The sequence below is a fragment of the Amia ocellicauda genome, chromosome 6 (assembly GCF_036373705.1).
Source record: "Amia ocellicauda isolate fAmiCal2 chromosome 6, fAmiCal2.hap1, whole genome shotgun sequence".
Taxonomy (NCBI): domain Eukaryota; kingdom Metazoa; phylum Chordata; class Actinopteri; order Amiiformes; family Amiidae; genus Amia; species Amia ocellicauda.
In genome coordinates, this window is record NC_089855.1 from 5,490,927 (window position 1) to 5,514,366 (window position 23,440).

The 23,440-nt window shown below is 40.3% G+C and overlaps 1 protein-coding gene across 3 annotated transcripts in view; it reads right to left on the reverse strand.

Moving 5' to 3' along the window:
• mid1 (midline 1) overlaps window positions 1–23,440 on the reverse strand; it is a 125,297-nt gene that overhangs the window by 49,542 nt on the left and 52,315 nt on the right. Inside the window, exon 1 of one of the 3 annotated variants that reach the window (XM_066705906.1) lies at window positions 16,391–16,650. The exons of the other annotated variants lie outside the window; for them this stretch is intronic. The gene's annotated coding sequence lies outside the window, so the exon portion shown is untranslated. Of the gene's footprint in view, window positions 1–16,390; window positions 16,651–23,440 lie in introns of those variants that run through there. 3 annotated transcript variants of the gene reach the window in all.

Genomic DNA, 23,440 nt, shown 5'->3' on the forward strand with positions numbered 1-23,440 from the left:
GTGTGTGTGTGTGTGTGTGTGTGTGTGTGTGCTCAGTCCAAGTCTCTCTGTATCACAGTGAAGTTATGATGTCACACATTTATCTTTCATTTCACCCAACTCCTGCTGAAGGAGGGAGAGGAGGTTGTGTGCCGTCAGCGCTGTCTGCTCCTGGGCTGCCTCACGCAGGTGTGATGTTTTTAAGTTTCCAGGTTTCCTGTCTCCCGTCGCCTCATCAAAGTTATTTTCTCTCTTCTGCCTCTGCAGTCACAGCTGCACACAATACAGAAGTTGTACATATATAGTGTATACTGTAGGTTGTAAGGATTGAAGCAAAATAAACCCCCCTGTTCAGTATTCATGTAATATTTCCTGACAACTAACACTTCTCCTCTGAGTTTGGATTTCCTAAAAACAACAAAGTATTCCTCATAACTGTGACATCCTCTCCCTGCGCGATGTCACACGTTGGGCGATCAGACCTCATTTGTCTTCCATTTCCTAGGCAGGACTGAGTTGGCAAGAGTTTTTTTTTTTCCATTCAAAACTCAGCCCAATTGAATGTGTTGAGTGTAATTAAACTTATAGGAAATACCTTATCTTAATGGGATACTAAACACTCCAATATTTGAGCAAGTGACTAAGTTTTTCTTCAACAAATTCACCGTATAAACACTGAACACTGACAGTTAAGTTTCTGTCAGTAACAAAGTTTTGTTGTTGTTTATGTAGAGAAAAAAACACTCTTATATTTTCCACAACCACACTAAGGAAACCAGATGGCCAATTAAGTTGGACACTGTCTTATCTTTGTGTATCTCAATGCACATTTTCTCTACCAGATTGTGTATACAATATGCACACAACAAATTAATGCTACCTATACAAAAACATGTTATTCCAATTTATGCATAAACATCCATTAAAGCCTAAAAATAAACGCAGATGTGTTGAAGTTATAATCATGGCAGACTTTGAAACAGTCACGTTTACAGTTGGATTTCTCCTCTCATTCTGAATTAAATGTATTATTTGTTTCAAAACCCCTAACACTGGAAAAGTCGTGGCTGAAGGGAACTGTTATCCATTATTATTACTCAAATGGATATGTTTTTAGTAGTCTTTTTTGATTAATTAATTAAAGATCGGTATTTGCGAACCTTGCCAGGACTGAAGTTCGGAGGAACAACATTTTCTACAACAGTTTCCAATTCCTAAACTTAAAACAGCTTGGAAAAGCACCGTTGAAGCAAAAACATCCTGTGTATTTAAAAAAGCTTTCCCATACACACACACACTCTTTCTGGTGACTTCTGCCTCCGTTCTGAGTATCTGTGGAAAATGAAATTAAGGATGTCGACTGCAGGAACCCTTTGAGAAACTATAAAAGAAAACCTTCTGATCGCCATATACTTGTAGGCCTCTGTACTGGTCAGTTAATTTCCTTTCAGACGGACAAAAAGGGCTTTGAAGACGGAGAAAAAGGTATCAGTCTTCGGAGGGAGTTTCATTTGGTTTAACTTGAGACAAGCCAGTCCTTGTTCAGATATAAACGTTATACTAGAGATCAGAGAGTCAACAAACCATTTATGTTTCCCATAAGGAATATTTATATTAATGTAGGGTAGAAATATGTGATCTGTATATCAAAATTGGATAATCTTTTTGTATATTTAAAGTATATGGGATATATGTCAGTCTGTTATCCTTATATTTCTTTTATAGGTTACAAATAATTATTCAACCTATAACATAAATATATGGATTATAGATTAAAATATATTTAAAATACATCCCAGATGTACAGATACACATATTTCTACAATACAGTACACATCTATGGGTTTTACAGTATGACATTTCTGAACTGCTTATATAGCATTAAACTTGTTTATGAATAAAATCTTGTGCTCCACTTAATCTCATTTCCATCTTAATCTATATGTTAATCTCATCACCACATTTTGAAATAGACGCACTGATAAATTTAAAATTACAAATATAGATTTGTATTTGTCAACCCAAAAAAAGACCTGCTCACTAAAATTGTACTCAAATAGCTTGCTGATAGAATGCTTTAATTAAAACAGAATATCACTTCCAGAGGTTTTTAAATGCAAATATATACATTTTCTACCCAACCACAACATATTTGGCCCCTGTACTTGATCGTATTGGATACTCTGTGTTTAAATATGCTTAGATCCACAGACTGCAATGTTTTTATAATGGCTTAGTCCAGAAACCAGAAATATTACTGTGTAAAAGGAACAAAACATGGGATAACCACAGAAAGCAGCTATAATTGTTTTCTTTGAAATGTTGCCAAACCCAAGGCTTTGGAGCACTTATCTTATTTGGGGATGGATGCATTCCAATCTGTAACTAATGTATTAATGAATTAAAAGTAGGGTTATTACAGGTTCAAAAAAAAAGAAAAAACAGCTTCCTGGTCTATTCCCCATTTTTCTTGTAACTTATTCCCAGTGATGAAGTCAGGACTTTACTGCTTTGTGACAGACAGAAGACGCTTGCTATCTCGGACACCTGACCCTTGCACCGTGCCTCGTGTGAGACACCAGTCTTCCTCATTTGATGTTTCTGTGAATGTGCATCAATATCAATCCGAGATCTGTTTAACTTTCCCTTCCTTCCATCCCAAAGAAAATCAAAACAAAAACCGCAATTTATTTCTTGTTAATCTCCTGCGCATCTGGCATACCAATTATAGTCTTTATAAGAGGAAAAACTTTTAGTTTATTTCTGTGGGTGTATGAGCACACATTGTAGTATAGATGAGGAGAAAAACAGAACCACTCAATGCCTGAAAAATGTCCTCCGCTCCAGTGCGTAACAGTTAATCCAAGTAAATGAAATACTAACACGAAAGCAAACAAAGCATTTCTGAACGTCACTGGATGGCTTCCTGGCCGGGTAGTTCAGGAAGAAAGAAGTAGATTATAATTTCCCGGGAGTAAACTCCTGTGTATCGAGTGATGGTGCTCCATTGTAACAAAGACCCTACGATACAGAGGCTGATATGAATATTACACAGCAGAAAAGGCATTTCTTCCAGCTGTGGTCATTCCAGCGTTCTACAAAGGGAACACAAATAGAAATGCATTAAGAGATTCTCTGCATTCTTCACAGCCAAGTCAAAACACACAACAAGCGATTTTGCTTGTCTAGACGTCTCGTAATGATCCATTTAATAAGCGATGCAGTATTGCTGTCTTTGGAAAGGAGGGTCCTCCTCTTTGGAAAGCTCTACACTAGGTAGGGTTAAATTGGTAGGTATGCTGAAGCTCGGAAAGGGAGAGCAAGGTGTGCTGTGTTTGTGCGAACTACACAAGCGAAAACTAGCACAACAGAGAATTTTCTACTGTTCATATAGACAGGAATTCTGGTTAGTTTACATTCAGTTAGAGGTCAATGCAGTACACATAGTACACATTTATCATTCATTATACTTATTTATCAACAATATCTTTCCAGAGTGTGTTGAAAAGCCACTAATTTTTCATCTCAATTAAAAAACATAAATCATGATGTTTCAAAGGAGGGTGTAATGACTGACTAATAGCATCTAACCACTGTAATAACTAACTGGAGACAGAACCCACATTTCAAGATTAAAAAACAGACCGTATCAGCTTTTCAATAAAAATAATGTAGCCGTTCAAGATTCACACCAGTTGTTTTATAGACATTTCAAAACACACAGATGCTTGGAAAGCATGTGTGTTAGAAGTTACAGCAGGCCCAGGGCATACATTTAAATGTGTACACACTGCATCTTGTTTTGGTCCTGTGCCATTAAACAACACCACAAACGTAACTGATGCCATAATCTATTTCCAAATGATGTAAACCATTAGAACTGCACCTTTGACCCCAGAAACCGTCAGCGATGTCTGGAATGCTCAAGGTGCAGAAGTTAGACTGTGAATTAATGAACATGTGTATTCGACAAAAACAACCTCAGAAAGGTTAATTGAGCTAGTGCTTACCTTTCAGACATTCCCCTCTGAGCAATAACCTGAATGGCTACACCAGGCTTTCGTGATCAAGTCACGCTGATATGTCATTGTTTTAAAAGAGAAGTGACATGCCACAGGGGGACAGGACTGTTTAAAGCAGTTTAGACTTTTCTTGTACATTTTGTTTTCCAATAGAGGTATGCTGCACACAGACAGGATTTCAAGTAATTTCAAGGACAACCAATATCAACTGTGTCAATCCATTCCCATCATACTATTATTAAAACATGTATTCATACTGCACACATCAGAAAATGATGGAAAAATGTAAGAGAGTACAACAATTAAAACCAGTAACCTTAAACATATATTTATTTTAATGTTCTGGGACTTCAGATTGGAAAAACACACTTCCAGACCAATGAATCAAGAATGCAATATAAATCACCTGACTGACGCCTTCCTCCAGATGTGAGAAGGATCTGAAGAAGACCTAAACAGATCCATCAGCTTGTGATCATCAGTACTCCTGGTGTTCAGTGCGGCTGAGATAATCAAGCTTCTTCAAAACACAATCTAACAAACGCTCACCGCCCTATTTCCTTATCTTGAGTTAGCGTTCTTTCCACACGGCTTGATTATTCTTAAGCCTTAAGTCAAACCCTACAAAACAGAAGAGTTTCAAATCCACTACTTTGGGAAAAACCTCATTAAAACATCCTGGAGCAACAGGGTCTTAAATGGCCATCAAAAATGCAAACGAGAAAACGGGAGCAAATACAAGAGCAAACACACATTCATTCCCATTGGGCAAGGAGGAACCCCGTAAATCAAATGTACATTCCCACAGCTCATGAATTAAACACAGGCAGTAATAGAAATGTAATGTTATATCGTCTGTCTATTATTGGGGAATTTAATACAAACCTGAGCTATTGCTCCATGGGACTGGGCCCAACTGTAGCTTTTCATTAATGAGAAACAATAATCTCATCTTAATACGCGCATAGGAAATAGACAAACTGTCAAAACACCGACCTCAATAGCAAGAGCTTTAAGCCTGCCATTATAATTTGTGAAAACACATTTAGAGGATGATGATATTATCATTTCGCTGCCACTTTAGCTTTGGTCCATTAAGGTTTCTCTTTGGGCAAGCATTTTTCTTGCAAACTCCAGAAAGCCTGTTGTCCACTTTATTGTAGGAGGAGGTTTGGAAGACAACACAGGCGACAACTGCATTCCCATGTGAAATGACACGGCCGATAGTGTGTCCTTCACCAGCTCACACTGCACAAACGACCCCTGCTCCCCCGTCACTTCTCTGGGACAACCGAACTCCCACACAATTTCAATGGATTTCTCACCTTAAAGACCTTAAGCCTTCAATGGCAAAAGGAGCAGAGTACCACACACACACACACACACGCACACGCACACACACATCAATAATGGTTCTTGTTAAACAAAGCTTTTCCAATTTGTTTGAAATTTAGGTTTTGGTCATTAAATCCATGATCATTCTTTAAGGTCTATACCACTTTATTAAGCAAAACAGAGCCATTGGAACATATTCTGGTTTGTGCAAACTGATTCCCCCCCACCCAGACAGGAGACAGGAGGTCTCTCTTTAGGATATCCTGAGTCCCAGTAATGTTTTATTAAGAAATATAGGCTACAGTTAAAATCCCTGTCAATCACGTCTGAAGCACGTCATTGTTGGGAAGTTTTAAATAAAAGTTTGACTTTTGACATTCAAATTCTAATAATGGTCTTATTATTAATACATTTCTAGTTACTGTATCTTTTTCTTTGCTTTCCTATGAAGCTCAATAAAGAAAGTCTGTACTTTCATTTGAAAGCTCTCCAGAAAATACCCTGGACTTAGCGGATCAGATGATTTCAGTTTATTATCTCCCAATCTAGTACAATTTTCACGCCAGGGATTACTTAAGAAATGAAGTGCCATCTGGTCTCACTCTCATGGCTTATAGGTCCTATTCGCTGCTGTTTTAAGATTTGGTTCTGAGATTATTCAAATCTCTTTTTACCATTTCCTCTCCCCCTCGCTTTCATTTCTTCTGCAGCGCCATGAAAGAGGACCACTCTGACATGTGGATACAGACTGGATGCATTAGGGCCGTATCCGTCAAACACATGAGCGGCCACAAGAAACAGAAGGTCTAATAAATTACACGTGAATCGCATTCTCCGAGCTCCTTCTAAAGCTGCGCGCAGGACAGGAATGTTCCGTGTCATTAGGTCACAGCAAACAGCGCCGCGGAGTTCGTCTCTGGACGCTACACTTTTATGAGTCTTAACGAAGCCTCTCTGAAAACAGCAATATCAAAACCTCTCTGGCACTTAACGCCCATCCTTAAAAATTGGTGATCAAAGCATGAAGCAGAAGGAAGCAGAACAGGCGGGCTCATGTTTTACGATTGCTGTTGAGTATTGTGATTATTGCTGTTGTGTAATACATCTGGAACCTTGTGTAGCAGATACACATACATTTATCAACTTTCTGCCGAAAAGCAAATTGAATACAATGTTTCCCCTAAAAATAAACACATTTTCTGCTCAGAACAGCCAGGCATACTATATTATACTATAATGCAATAGATTAATAAACACATACATATGTCTGTCTAAAGTTGTATACAAAGTCTTTTTTTACTATAATTATTTAATAGGGATTTAATTGCTTGCAAATAAAATATAAAGATTATTATTTGATTCTCACTTTAAGTCCCTCATTGAACTAATGATTATATGTCTTACTATGTTATGTAGTTGTGTGTGTGTTTGTAGACTGACCTAAACGTGGATAGTATGGAAAATAAGTTTGTGGTGCGTACAGTATGCCTTCAATAGTCAGCATTAGAACTTGCTGTGGCCAGTTCTGGCACATTTTCCTAAAACGTGACTGCTAACTTGACAAGGCCTGCGCTGAATCTGATCATCGAATGGTATATCCGGGCTCATAAGCAAATTGTCCTTAGTTAGCCATTTCTAAAGCCCTGCGAATTCCTGTCTTTAAAGCAGAGCCTGCACGTGCTCCGAAAGTCATTTAACCGACGGTGACTCTGCGACTGGCAATCAATCGGACAGTGCCATGCTAAAGCATGCAAAGCAAATTTAACTAGTTTAATTGATAGAAAGCCAGAGTCTTGGGATGGACTGGGATGAAACATGGATTTTAAATGAAGTCAAGTGATATTAAAGTAGAGCCCGGCTTTTGTGTGGCATCGAGCCTGTCCCCCGAGGCAAAACCAAGAGCACACGTTTTAAGCTGGTTAACAAAAATACGATGTTAATGCTTCATTTCCCCATCCATATTCAAACACACAATTTACCCGCCTCTATTAGAACCACTGACATCTTTCATCACAGTGCACTGTTATTATAGTTCTCAGCAGAAGCCTTTACAATATATTACATTATTTTTACATTAAATTACTCATTTATACAGCTGGTGTTTTCCAGAGCTATCTAGGTACAGTATCTTGCTCAAGGGTACAACAGCAGTGTCCCCCACCTGGGATTGAAACCACAAACCTCCTGTATTTGAAATGTTTTACTGCTCTACCTATGCTATCTAACCTGTAAACATTGCAACCCCATGCTTTTCTAGATGTCCCAAAAATTCTGTATTCACTGCCTGTCTTGTATAGAAACAGAAAAGCCATTAAGATGTAATTAAGCATGTCCGATAAAGGCTTTAAAGTCCGGGTCTCATTAGTTAAAGTAGCCATTAATTAAGAACTAGTCAAAGTATACACTTAACGCATTTCTGCTCGTTTATTGTTGTGCATTAGGCTACGACTCTCTCTCTCTGCTGTGTCACACCCAAAGAAAACACTGGCTGAGATTGCTATTGTTGCTTTTTTTTGCTATTACTCCTCTTTTCATCACTCTCTGAAGTTGTGGAACTATATGAAATTTTAATTAACCTCCGAAGTTATGGTCCATATGTATGCTACCAGCACTCCCTGCTGAACCCGTTTAATTTTTAAAATGCATTCTCTTAACACGGTGTGTGAAATTGCTTTGCACCGGGGATGAGTAGGAAGGGAAGCAATGTCAGCTTTTATGCAGGAACAGCCAAAGATACCAAAAAAGCTCTGCTGTGTCCCTGGGCAGACTGGTAAAAAATAAAGCTGGATGGAAAATGTTTCAGCCCATCGAGCACAACGAGTGACAGGAATCCTGTGACGTCCATACTGCTGGGCTTTCCACAACCCCTCGCTTCCACAACCCCTCGTTTTGGACACCTGGACTGCCTGAGAATCACAAAACAAGCCATACATTGAGTATACTGTGGTAACTAATAGAAGAGCATCAATAATAATATAATAATAATAATAATAATAGTAATGACTGTTATGAAAGAAAGCTGACCATAGTTTTTTTTCCTCTCCATAATTATAGTGACATTTTTATCACCTATAATTTCCTGAAATAGGAGCGCGTCTCCAGACAAGCTGGTGTTTCACAGCTCAAGGTCAGACTGTCATGCTACATGCCACCTCTGTGGACTTAAATTGCATTTCAATCCCGCTCGGCACAGCATGCTTTGAGTGGAAAAGTGTTAGCAATCTGTCCGTTCGGAGCATGAAACAGTGTTATTGTTATTTAAAAACAGCTCATTATTTTAATCACACTATAGTTCTCATTCAGTTTACTGTACACCTGATTAATTCTGTAAAGGTTAAACCTACAAACTGAGATACACTCCCCTGCATCCACATTCAAACATCCATTAACAGGATATAAAACAGATATTTAAACAGATTGCCTCTTTATTTGTATGTATTTATTTATTGGCTTTGACCAGGCTGGTTGCTGCAGTCAAAAAATAAACTGAACACTTGATTTGAACGTGTTATTATATAACTAATCGCAAGCCCCAAATGAGGGTCAAAAAGAGCAGAAACGCGCAAGAGAATTATTTTCGGACAAAATGGAGGATAAATTGCCCATCCGATGCCTTGACATAACTGATGTTGACATAATTTGTAGTGGAGCTCTGAAAGTAGGTCAAAGGCATTGACCTAACTAACATAATCAGCACGAGCACGTATGGATTTTTATTTTTAAATGAAATGCGTATGTACAGAGAGGAACACCCTGGGGGAAACGCTTCACTAAAGAAAAGACTCAATTATTTAAAATTCATATTATTTATTGTGATTACACTTTAAAGACGGAACAAATAAGGGTGAGAATAAAAACTAAAAAACAAAAACCGAGAAATAAAGGCAGGCTAATGGATTACCAGTCTGGAGATGAAATATTAAAAAGGGTGAATAATACATACTGTAGGAGGTTGATGTCTGAAAGCCTGTTTACGGCTCCTGCAGATAAAAACCTTTTATCAAACGACCTGTTGTGGAGCTCACGAAAGGATAAATATACTGTGCCACAGAAACATCTCCCCTGTTGAATCTCGTGTTGAAAACGTCTTAATGATGTAAAAATCTTAATCTGAAATAGCTGAATAGTGAAGAAACCATGTGCAATTGTACGGGTTTATTCGTACTAAAGACAGACATGACTGCCTGGCCAGAACACATAAGGCCTCCGAGACAATCGATTATTGGAAAAGCAGGGAGTTTACGACGACAGCCCATCCAGATGTGGTGTGTGATGCGCATCATGACTCGTCGAGTTTAAAGTTATGGCGCAGGTGAAACTAATCACTCGAAGAATGTAATGAAATATTCCCGAAAGTTGAATTTCTATAATGGCAGACATCCAGCGACAAGAAGCAAAATTTCCTTGGGGAAATTGATCTCTTATTGATACAGATCTGGCATGAATCCACTTGGTTGCAGGAAGGGCTGGTAATTCAATGTTCAAAGTAACTTCTAGCTGGATTGATATAGTAGGAAAATGATATTGCTTACAGAAAGTAGTGATTAGTGTCTACAAATGCTAGAGCCAAAAGTGTAATTCAATAAAAACAATTATATGAGGATAAGAAATGAAAAAACAACACAACAACATGATTTTCAGTATCCTGACTATATCAACCTTATCACAAGCATCAATTCAACTCCTGTCCCGGGAAGGATGCTCCTATATGACTGTCAATGATGTTTAATTGTTTCTTGCCTCACTCAGCACTGTGCTGGTTTGGCCCTCGGGCTGCAATATGTTTAATTTGAACCACATTGATGAGGATCTCCAATCGTGCCCACTGCACCTTCATTTTAAGTTATGTTTTGGTGATGTAAACAAAGTATCGCAAAGTCTGGCCTATGTGCTAGTACTGGGATCATGCCAGAGTGCTATCAGACACGCATGATGTGATTAACTGTGGCAGTTCTTGTCCCCCGTGCTTTGGACACAGGTGTGTCATTAGTGTGAAACCACACAGATGCCCACCACGATGATAAATACATAAAAAGGTTAAAAACAATTCTATATAAACTTCACTGATTCTTTTTTCTTTTCCTTAGGCTGATAAGTCGCCTGTTTATCTGTAATCCAGTCAAGCCACCATGACCGTGACCAATCAGAAGCCTTTAATGTTCACAGCAACACAACGGCATAATGGAGCAGACTCGCACACTCTAATGTGATTTCCAACTCATTTGCAACTCCAGTGGGAGACGCACAATTAAAGGATGGAATGCTTCCATACGCCTCTAATCTTATTAATTTGCTCAAATACATCGCACAGTAATTTTAGGAGATTCAGACCATGATGCTGACCTACATTTCCAAAGAGAACTGACTGTCAGGTGGGTTTGTTTTTGCTTTGTCGTTTTTCTGTATTAAAACACAAATCTCTTGCCGCAGTAAAATTCGGAGCACAGACAGCTTAGAGCGTATCTGCCAGGCGACTGGTCTCTCAAAGGCCTTGGCTGGGGACACGGAGCATGTTGGTCATGTTTTAACATGTAAAAGGAGGGGTTCTGACAAGACAGTACAGCCGCCCCAGTTCTGTAGAGCACGTTCACACCTTGTTCACCTTGTCACGCCAGAATAATTGTATTTGAAAGCTTCATCTAGACTAGATCCACTTTTCCAAAAGCACTGGGTTCACTTGCAGCTTACTGAAGGTTATCTGATATGCTGTGGCTATGCTCTACCTTTCCTTTATTCGGTGAAACGTAACATATTGAGAGATTATTGCCTATTTCAGCAAAGACACTTTGCATGCGGGGAGTTGTTTGCAGGGCTTCAACAAAGCAACAAGGCCGGATCTCTCTTTGCGCTCAAGTACGTCTCTTCCGCCGTTCGGGTGGCTGTTTCTGGAGCGGTCTGTTTTCAAGTGACACGGAATGCATTTGACTCCATGTTGTAAAAGTAATGGGGGAGCTACGTTGCTAATATACCAGTATGGGCAAGGTGGAATAAAAATGTTGAACATATATGAGTGTTAGTGAGATAAACCAAGAGCCTTAGCTGTAGTTCTACCTTTCCTGGACTCAACACTAGGGCAAATTCCTTCATTTAACGAGGGAAGGCCTTTTGCTTGTGGGCGAGGTGTAGTGTGTGGACTTGCTTACCTGCATGTAGCTTTAATTACTAATTTCCGAGTCTCACGTCACAGCGAGCCATTTTCGGGAGTGGGGGGGGGGGGCGTGGACACTTCAAGGGGCATGCACCAGAACAAAGTCGGCACATAATGAGACGATTTCATTCAAAGCCACTGATCCACGGGAAGCCTACCATGCAGGGCTGTGCACAGTGTGAGGCCTGGGCATTTAGTGGTTAGTTGGCCATGAAATTGTTGGAAGCATAGATATATGCAGCAGATACACACGGAGGGGGGGGAGCAGGTTAGGGTTACCATATGCTTCCAAATTCATAAGAGCGATCGTGGCTGTGTAGGATTTCGGTTCACGACACCCTGCCGCACAGTTTTCTGGCACAGGCTTCTACTTCTGGAGGGAGAAGTTACCTTTCGAAGCTTTGGCAGGTTTAGTACGTGAGCCTAATGATTTCAAAGTGCTCTAAAGACAAATCTAAAGTGCTTTTCGGACACTGCGCTGGGAACCAACCGAGATACATAAATATTTATTGACTGGGTGACACACAATCAATAACGGCCCAAAAGGGAGTCTCCGTGCTCCCCAAGATGAATCGTGATTACTGTGGAAGGAGGGATGAAATGTGTGTCTGCAAATTATTATTTATTATTCATTAAAAATTGCTGTAGAGTCAACTGCTTTTTGATGTAGTAGGCAATAAGTGGAGAAATACGCCTTTTTACCCAAGGGTATTTTTTGCTTAATTTATTTCCGAAAGACGAAAATCATCCTCTGACCTCACAAAGGGAAAAAAAATATTATCAATCCTGCACTTAGGTCAACATAAACATGCCGTTTCTGGGCACACAACCCATCAAACCTTCAAGACATTCCTGAAAGCATTTGGTGTAAAAGAACAGTCAATAAGTGTAATCCCAACAGATGAGAAAACTATTCTTGAATATTCCTCTCGCCGAGGTTTCCCATGCTTTCTCGGGGTAGATTTTAATCGGAGCGTTTTGTTTCTTCCTCCTGAACCTTCTGCAGGTCAGTTTTCAGCATTTCCACTCGCACTCCCACTGTAAACACCACCAATATGTTTCACATTCCTGGCAGAGTGCCGTCTAATCTTACATCTACAAATAAACTACTGGCCAAAAATATTTTATTCATGAACATCTTGCGGTGTGTTTCTAGCTGCCAGAGACTAATGCACCTTACTCCATAGTTACACAGCCTGCGGAGTTTGAACTACTTTATTCACACGGAGACCTTTTTCTGCGTGTAACCGTCACAGCGATATGAACTCCATTATCGGTGTTAATAAACTAAATCACATGTTCACACAGCCGGCTCTGGGAGAGCGCTCTGGAAGGTGGCAGACACAATAACATTATTCAACACCTTCCACTTGATGTCTTTCTTTGGTATCAAAATGAATTCCAGTCAACGCCTTTGCAGCAAAGCAACCTTGACTTCTGCAGATCTCATGACTCACAGAGGCCTTTGACTATGTGAGCCTCTTTAAAAAAACACAGAGAGAAGAATGACATGTTTAGAAAGAAGAAAACACAAATACACACACACAGGTAAGTGCTACAACAGTAGATCGGTAACGCTTTTAGATACAGTAACAAAGACCACATAAAGACGCAGATAAAGCAGTGAGCACCAGCCTGTCTCATTCGGTAAGTTAGATTCTTCTTTAGCTGACACACATACTGCTTTGAAAACTTTCTGGGCCTCCAGTGGAGTAATGTGTTTTGGCAGGGAGCAAACAGATGCTGGGATGCAGCTAACATTACTGCTGCATCACGGGGAGTAGCTCTTCTAAAGCACACGTGGACTGTGATCCTTGTTTAATTTTCAGATATCTCGCGGCCTGGGGGAACTCAGCTCAGGTGTGCACAGTATACACTAGTGTGTAAACGGCTCTGCCAAATCCCTTCCTTTGTGCAGGAGAGAGAAAAAGGGAACCCATATTTGAAGGAGAGCGCTTGAGGGAGACCCCGGATCCCAGCACATGGATCACAGCACACTGTCATCAACTGTGTCCTGCACAGTGCTGACTTCACATTGAAAAGATCAAGCCCAGAGGTACTATGCTGACTAAATCGCAGTGTCCTCAAGGGCTCCTGTGTCCATGCCAAACAAGTCTCAGCAAAGAGAGACGCAACTCGAAGATGATTCTACACATTGAAGTATTTTTTGTTATGAAGGCAAATTAAGCGAAAGGTCAGAATATATATAATATCACCTGGTAGGAACAGAAGCAGCCAGATACATGAAAATATGCTTTCTTGGCTGTTACAACAATATGTTTTAAGGGAAGTTTTTCCATCACTGAACCATCTTTTTACAACTCACCGATTCGTTTCAGTATGTATTTCAGGGAGCAGATGTGTGTTTTGTCTGTGCAGTACTGTAAGTTATATAATCAATCTATTTACATTTAGAGCTATGAGATAAAGTTTATTTTAGCCATCCAACACTTGTACCCGGCAATAAATCACAGTACGATACGTCAGGGTTAAGACACGTCTTCATTCTCTGCCATCTTTAACAAAGAGGTCTGAGGTTTGAATGCTTTCCATCAGGGTACTTTATTTTCCTGGGGGGGCGTCTGAATCAAGGCTGCGCTGCCTTTTCTGCACAGCGGTGAGAACGCAGATTTGCCGGAGCTGCTTTTAAAAGAGCTTCAAGTGTGACCTCTACAGGCCGCCACGCAGACTACATGACAGGGCTGTGAAAACGCATGGAAATCTCCTTGAAATGCACGTGTCGCACGCTGATCTATAAAACACCCGGGGAGAGATGCTGCTGAACTGACACTAACCGACAGGGAGCTCTCTGGGAAACTGCAAATGTCCCAGGTCAGGAATAAAATGGAAGCATACCATTCTATCTGTCACGATCTAATTGTAACAGCAATTGTATTAAAAAAACTGTTAAACACTTTTGAAAGCGTACCAGGGAGCACCAGAGGAATTTTTTAACATAGTTATCTGTACCCTTTTACCTTCCTCAAGCACATGTTTTCCAGTCACCAGGACTCCTCTCTGATAAAGCATTCCCACATTCACTTTCTGAATAACATTGTCTATTAAAACCCAAGTCTTGCACGTTTATGAAGTGACAACCTAAACTCTTCTGACACGCCCTCTTGACAGTCCTGCGCCCGGTACGCTGTAAACTCACACACACTCACTCGCCCACACCCATACCTACTCCTCTAAAGAAGACCGACTACCGCAACAAGTCACTCATTGTCCCGTGGCCGAATCCCCCATTCCCACAATCCTACAGTAAAGGTTCCCATGGTGACTCTGCATGTGTATTTACCACACAAGTGATCAAAAGACAGCAGACTTTGGGAGACAAACAAATGATGCCAGGCGTCCTACTGGGTAATGGCCAGTTAGTAATTAACAGATAGACCCTGGAGTTCACTGGCTCCATCCGTTTATTATTCATTTTTGTGGGCATTCTGAGGGAAAAAAAGCCCTAAAGATAAGAGACCACTCCTTTAACATTATAAACAATTACAATAAACAGCAGCGTGGAGATAAGCCTGCAGGAATGCACCTAAATTGTTTCAGTGTTTACTGCTGTGTGCTCGTTTTTGTGTCAATCATCAGGAAAGCCTTAACTCAGACACAGCAAACAAAGGATTAGACACTTTATTTGTTCCCCCTTCTTAGCTAGGAAGTTGCTAAGGAAACATTAACCAAAAAAAGTTATCGCAACCTAATTTTACCTAAACCAAAGTTTGTACACCAATCCTGACATCCAAAAAAGGCAGAGACACCAGAATGATGTCCAAGGAAAAAACATAGTAGTTTATGTTGTGTACAGATTTTATGGTTTAAGTTTACTTGTTTAAGTGGAATACTGACTCCAGAGATGAATTAATGTCCTAGGTTTTTATTGATCTCCAACAGGCACACTAACGAGATATCACTGAACTAAAAGATTTGAAGGCGAGCGAATAAGGACAACTTCATATCACTCGAATCACTCTTTACTTACTCATGTTTTACAAGGTTCTGCATTCACATCTTACACCAGATATCTGCTGCAGAGCACCTACTTCCAAGGACGAGCACTACATGCCAAGACCGAAACTAGTCTCAAAGTGCCAGCTCTATGTTCACAATGATCTGTGCCTAAACTATTTCTTCTTCACCACAACTGCGTCAATGGGCCGCTTCAAAATTAGCATGCAGTGGCAGGAGAGACAGAGGAATGCATCTCCACAACCCCAAATTTCTCTAACAATCACAATTATCATGTAGGTTTAGTAATAGATCATGCATATGAAGCATTTATCACGATCCTCTCACCGCGGAAGGAATGCCTAGTTCACAAATTCCAACGAGAGAAAGAGAGAGAGAGAAAATATTATTCATATCCTGCACAAGATACATAAAAAGTCAAACAGATATAATGATTTTTGCAATCCTGCTGCATTATGGCTGTACCACGACTGACTGAAAGTAGCAAATTACATCCATGACTTAACTCACTCGAAACATAGCATTACCATAGACTATGGGCTCATTTATTCTACAGATGTAATGCCTACAATATATCAATCCTCTTACCAACACAGAGAACAGTGATAAGCGCACATTTTGAATGGTAAAGACAAAAGGCTGGATTCATTATCTGTATTTTTAGGCTCATCAGACTCCTGAAATCAACTGCTCAAACTTAATCCACATACAAAGTTGAAAACACCTCACAGTATTGCATTCCTGCAGTGCTGAGTCACCAACATGTTAATAAAACAAAACATGTAGCTTAAGAATGTGCCTTATAAGTGAATGATGATCTTCCAGAGAGAGAGAGAGAGAGGAAAACTCACATAAACTTGTGATAATTAAACCACAAACACCTTCCACTCAATTCCACTCCACAGAAACATAGCAGTGCCAACTTGCTTACCTGCCACATGGTTAAAATCCCATTATCCATAGATGAGGCTGGAGAAGAAGTCCGCTTTCAAGACAACAGGCTTGAAAACAATAAGTTTATAAATCCATCCACAGCAGCTGTCTGCCCCGTGAGCAAGTCAGCTAACTTTGATCCTATATATGCACATCCCTGACCATGTTATTACTTCTCGGGGGAAGAAGCCCTAACCTTTCCTCCCAGCCTATTGTAGGACAGCAGGAGGGAGGTAACTGTCCGCCTCTCTCCCCTTTCAAATGGGAGCTGGGAGAAGCTGTAGTAGGCCGACACTCGCAGCCCCACCAATCCAGCCGAAGGGGGTGGGACTCAGGTTTGCAGAATGGTTGTCTGCTGGAGGATTAGCGAGGGGAGCTCACCGCAGTCTCTCTCTCTCTCTCTCTCTCTCTCTCTCTCTCTCTCTCTCTCTCTCTCTCTCTCTCTCTCACAAAACACAATGAGATTCGAAAATGACATCTAGAGAAAGCAGGGTTACATTACTAAGGGAGGGGGATGGCTTGGGATCCATACTCTGCCTGAAATGAGTTTGTAAGTGAGAAAACACACACATTCCTATCCGATTTGAAGCGATTCACGCCACACTTCAAAGGGTCTCTGCAGGTTGGGCCCACTTTGGTAAAGACTATAAATTAGACCGCTAATCTGTATCTTGTGAATTATAAAATTGTAACCTTATGCTTTGAAGATGTTTTTCTGTGTCCGTCGGCGTCTGCAAGTCTCCTGCAGACAACAGCACTGGTTGATGAAATACAGAGGGCTTGATTATATTAAGATTCGCAAATCAGGATGGAAAAAAAGCCTCTGAGATCAAACTATTTAGTCTACACAACACAGTCACTCGACAAACAGGCCCGGCTGTGATGTAGACATTCCAGGACAAGGACTGTGCTACCTGGAAGCACTTTGTATAAGCAGTTATTAACGCCCCGGGGTTGGCAAAAGCCCATGCATGGGAACCGAACAAAGGGGCCAATCACAGCCCCTGCAGAACCTTTGCCTGGATACAGCTTCGAAGATGTCACCTCTTACTCCAATGATGAATGCATGTCTCGAATAATCATACACCGCAACTCCTACAGTTTTCTAAAGTTTGATTCCATTTTCTCGCTTCGGTAATCATGTCAGCCTGTGCTCAATGTGGGGCTGTTTCTGCGTCAGCCAGGTCTTTCGAGAAACACTCTACCTTTTATTTTCTAAAAGAGACGTTGAGAACTCCAGGCAGTTTCCTTAAACAAACATTCATTACAGCACTTTTGTCTTCTTGTATTTTTTGGCGGCCTTCCTGTTGTTTGTATACAGAATCGGAAGACCGGCATTGGGGTATGCCAGGAATTCCCCAGGAAATTGATCATTTTTTTCCTACTCTGGAGATGAGTAAACATTGCTGAACTTGTGTACATAATGCCAATCAATGCAGTTTGTGGGCTGAACCTGTCAGCGTGAAACAGAGCAGAGGAAAGAAATAGTATTGTCTTTAGCTTTCAATGGTGTGAGTTTAAATGTTGTGTTGTGGTGCGACAATATTAGCAACAATAGCACGTGTATATTTCTAACAGAGTAAATACGGCAATCTCCGATGTATTGTGCATCTTCACAGCTCTTATGATTTATTAATGTGCGACTTCTCTCATGAATGGACAGATTAATTAAAAATAACAAAATACAATCAACATAATTAATGCCCCGCTGTCAAACAAAATAATTCAAGCAATCACTCACAAGCTAGTGAGTTATTGGAAATCATAACCTCATTTTCAGTTTTATCAAAGCTTTAACCTTTTAGTTTTTTCCCCCCATTTCTTTCTTTCTTTTCTCTCTCTCTCTGAACAAAGCAATAACGGTAGGGCTAAGACTCTGCAGGGTGCCCTGGCTGCCGCGGGGCAGGCCTTCATTGAATCCAATCTCTGGCTGCAAGGGCTTGTGGACGTCCCAGACTGAACTTAAAGCTGGGGCTCGGCCTGTTATGTAAATAAGGGATTTAGAGCGTTTTAGGTTTATTTGTTGTTTGTTGTTATTAATAGCTGTTGTGTCCCCTGCCGCCCTGTGATGTCTGAGCATGTCTGTTCGTGTCTGCCTGCGTTGGCATCCGGCAGCCCCCCGCTCAGAGATCACGCTTGTGTCTGGGGTCGGCTGCCTGACTCTTCCCTGGGAGTCGATTCTTCCCCCCCCCCCCCCGTCTCTTTCTGTCTGCATTTAAAAGGATGGGTTGAGTGCTTCTCCTATGATGCTCTGGCTGGCAGTTTATAATTGAGAATCGATGTCATAATTTAATAATGGGTACTGTTTCCCAGAAGAGCTTTGTCTTCACTCTGACACCCGGTAACAAAGCGAGTGCGCGCCAGCATCCAGAGAGTACTGTTGTACACGGCATAAAGAATTAATGTTACTTGTCACAGCATTATCTCATGTTGAAAACATATTATCATATATATCACTAAATATAACGGAATGAGCTACCTCCTACTACTAAATTAAGACTATCTGTACACTCTGGATGACCCTTGACCTTTTAAGTGAATTCAGATGGCACTTAAGACGTGCTGTTACTCCTCAGCGGTGCTAGATATATACGCATTTTGCCAGCTAACTAAAGGAATATGTGCTGTTTTGTATCTGGTGCTGTTCCAGATGTCTCTTAGTTGTCCAAATATTTAACCTTCGGTCATATTGAGGATTCCTAGCTGGCTCAAGGATAGGTAGCAGTAAAACAAGCAAACAATCCTATAAGTGAAATCAGGTTCGCAAAACACACTAGTGTTTTACAAAGCAAACACTCTGTAATTAACCATATAACGGCCCTCAGGGTCTTCAGATGGTGCAAGAAACGGGCTCAATCTGCACACCAACTAAGTGATACCGAGAAGATGTGTGAAAGTTGTCTGAGCAAAACAAAAATAACAAATTCATCTTTTTCTGTTTCGATAAAGACCACTTTTCTCAAATTGTACTACATGAGGTGTCAAACTTTATTAGTGTGAGTAAAGTACACATGCTGTACACGTGAGTAATGATGGTACAATACGCATGCCCCAGTCCCGTTTTCTATGACTGAACTCCTATTTGAAGCTTGTTTTTCAATAGGGTGTGGTGCTGTTGTAACGTTTAATTTGTCTAGGTCTGATTTTCCGTCTCCACTGGACTGAAATAGAAATCCCCACAGCTGGTCTCCGAGGCCGTGTGTAGTTCGTGGTGTGGTTTATAGATTCAGGTTGTGTTCGTGATCTCTTTGCTAAAGCTAAAGTGTAATGATGTCACAACAGATTACTTGGCTTTTGTGGCCCTCGGCAATGTCAGACTACAGGCGATCCCTTACCATGAGAGCAGTTCTGTGGGGACAGATAGAGGACTCTGACTTCACACACTTGAACCCGGACAAGTACGGCACGCCACACTGTACTTATTATACAATCACAGCAACTCTATGCGTCCTTCCCCCGTGCTTCTCCCTTTCACGACTGACGCTCTCAGATTCCCAGTTTTAATGTGACAACTATTTGGACACTCGCATTGCACAACTTTTGCAGTTTTAGTGGTCTTGTCCTTCACTGAGAATTAAAGTTTGTTTCCCAAGTGATTTCTTAGTGTGCATTCAAGCCTGCATAGATTGCCTGAAGATTAAAATGATAAAGAGAAAGAGAGGAAGAGAACAGTACCTAAAGGGGGATGGGATATTGCTCATTAACATGGGAACTCATGAATGCTGTCACTCAGACAGACTCCTCCCCTAGACTTCGTAACTAGTACAGCCTCTTTTTGCCAGAGCAAAAGACTCCCACGCTGCTTTGGTGCAATTGTATTTATGTGATTAATATGCTATTATATTTTAAGAGATAAGAAGCGTTACCCTCTCTGAAAATAAATACATGTTACAGATCATAACCACTGGTTATGACTCAATTAGAAAAAGTAAAACGATGGAAAGCCTTAAAGCTCTTGATTTAAAGGCAGCTTAAGTGTGATAAAACGTTTGTTGATTCGACTCCAAGCCGCATTGTTACATCCATAATGTAAATGTTTCAAAACACAAACATCTTAAACCCACATGAGTTGTTGTGATTGTAAACTGACCATCATGAGATCATTTGACAAGAGTTATTCATAAATGAGATGATATCAGCTGGGATAAACCATTCTTTGTCCGAGCTGCAAACACTGTACAATGTGTGTGTTATGAAAGACACACCATAGCTCACGACGGACAGAAATCAACTCAAAGCCAAACTGAGAAGACCTGAAAAGATGAAGGATGTAATTAAGTTTTTGTCCCCAGCCGGGCCTTTGTGCCGAGTCTCTCAAGCGCAATCATATTGTGCCTCAGTATCAGCGGCCCTGACGTCTGAACAAGCGATTGCACTGCGGCTAATAGAGAGTGTGATGTAGTGTATTAAGCTAACAGTTAATTAAAAAAGCACAGCTAAAAGCACACTCCCGGAGAATGCATTAAAATATTCCACCAAAGAGAAAATGAGATTATCCACCTCTAATGAGTTCTCATTTAATGTAATGCAAGCCAAGGACCCTCTACAGACGGGCAGACATCTTCTATAAATTCATTCGCATTACGAGCTCATGCTTGAATGGTTTTCTGCATTAACATCTCAATATGTTCTCATTCATATTTTTCATTTACTCACACTCTTGCTTTCTTTGTTGACTTGTGTTTCATACATTGCGGTCTCATAAAATAAACAATCCAAATCTGAGAGCTGTGTAGGACTGTCGTTTGGAAACAATCTTCTCCGTCTGAGACACTAATGACCGTAGCCAGAGATATCAAAGACGTTTATTTTTATATTTAGATGTGGTTTGTTGCTTAAGGAAAGTGCCTGGTTGGAAGCAGCTTAGACACACAATATAAGATTTGCCAGAGACAAACCTCACATGGCGTAAATGCAAACTAATGCTGTTAACTCACTGTTTGTAGCAACAACTGGAATATGACTTCATTCAACCTATAACTAAATTCCTCAAAGGGACAAATAAAAACACAGCTGCTGATAAATTAGCTGTCAAAGGCTGAGTGTACGATTTTTTATTTTATTGTCCTATTTTTCTTATAGAGCTGAAGTAAAAATGTATATAAAAAAATCTGACCATGATCTTAACAAAGCTTTATAACAAGGGGATATTTATGTCATTCTTAAAGAGCTACAGGACTCACAGGAGACACTATATACACTATTTATATAATGTTTTGAATTTACAAACCAGCTGTTGCCATTCGAGCACTGTGTTTTGGTTTGTTATTTGTACTTTAACGGTTTTCCATCCTATCTGTCAGGTCCAGGAAGGAATTTCACACCTTGCATATACATGCTTATTGTTTGGAGCTATGTTTTTTATTTGGGTAATTCAATACATATTTTGCGCTAAGGATACCACACCAAAGGATAAAACACAACTGCTACAAACTTGTTTATCTCTCTCTCTCTCTCTCTCTCTCTCTCTCTCTCTCTCTCTCTCTCTCTCTCTCTCTCTCTCTCTCTATATATATATATATATATATATATATATATATATATATATATATATATAATATATATATGCATGCAAACACACACACACGCACACACACACACACACACACACTGTCTGTTTTATCTGTGGCTCCTGGAGTCATGTACATGTCTTTTAATTTCTTCAGTTTCTGATGATTTGGACTTATCCTTTCTGTCCCCAGAGTCCTATAAAGTCAATGCAGCCTCACAATATTCTTCATTAATTTGTTAGGAGGGATTTTGAGAGAGTGATGGCTACCCCTGATGTGTACTGCACAGTTATTCAGTGGACAAATCCAGAACATGCAAACTTCAAAGTAATTGTTTTAAAAGCTTTGCCCTGTAAGACACAACCAGTTGGCAACAAGGCAATATCAATTAAAAGGAAAGGGATCAATTCTACAAGCCAGTGCACTCCAATGATGAGAAAAAAAGTGTTATCTGGAGTCTGAAAATGGTCGGTATGCGTTTGTTTACGTTGAAAAGGTCCTGGGATATTGACCCGTTCGGGACAGAAAAGTCTAAAAAACAGTATTCTGGAATACTCTAAAACAGACTGACCTTTTGTGTGGAAAGTAGGTCGATTCAATCTGTGGGGAAAAAACAAAACAAACAAAACAGAGAACCCTCTTGGGGACTGGTATTAGCAATTCCTGCTGAATCTCTGAGCCTCCAGCGCTGTAAGCCCTTTCATGCTAACAATTCAAAGCGCCACAGAGCCACCAAATGGCACCGGATAATACACAGGTTTGGGGTTCCGTCCTTCTCTCGATACATACATGAGCATAACACATAAAATCGCTCCGACTGCCTATGCTTTCCATGATCTTAATTAATTAACATCAAAATTAGTAGTGAATACAACACATGACATATAAAATTCACCAAATTAGCCAATCTGATATCAATCCCAGCACACATGGACACAACTCAAAACATTAAGGCAACCAATTTGACTTGAAAATCATATTTGATGACATTCAAACTACTGTATGTGGTTATAACAGTAATTTCCTTGAAGCACAACAGATTTGCCAAGTAACTACATGCTAATCTTTTACCAAAGCAAACCTCTCTGCACGAAACTGAACACGGGGGTTAGGTTTCAGAACAAGCAGCCCTTAAAAGGTTTTGATTACAGCTTCACTACAGGATGCTTTTGCTTCTGACTGCCAACTGTTTAATTACAAAAGTAATGCATCCATATATACACACCTACTGTGAGTGATTACCTATTAAAAAGCACTGAAAATGCATTCAATACACTATTGTAAACACATCAACATTATGAGGATATCAGTGAAGCCTGATCAGTACCTGGGCTTAAGTCTCTCGAAAAATTATTAAAACCTCACAGGTGACACAGCAATAAACAGCCCGAACTCCACGGTGTTCCTCAAGTGGATTCACATGCCAGGTGATTTTGTTTTTCTAAATTAAGTCTGTGGGTACGAAAGGGGACCAAACCACATTTGTGCACCACAGCTCTGTGAAGACATTGTGTTAACTGCTCAGAGAGTGTCCCCCT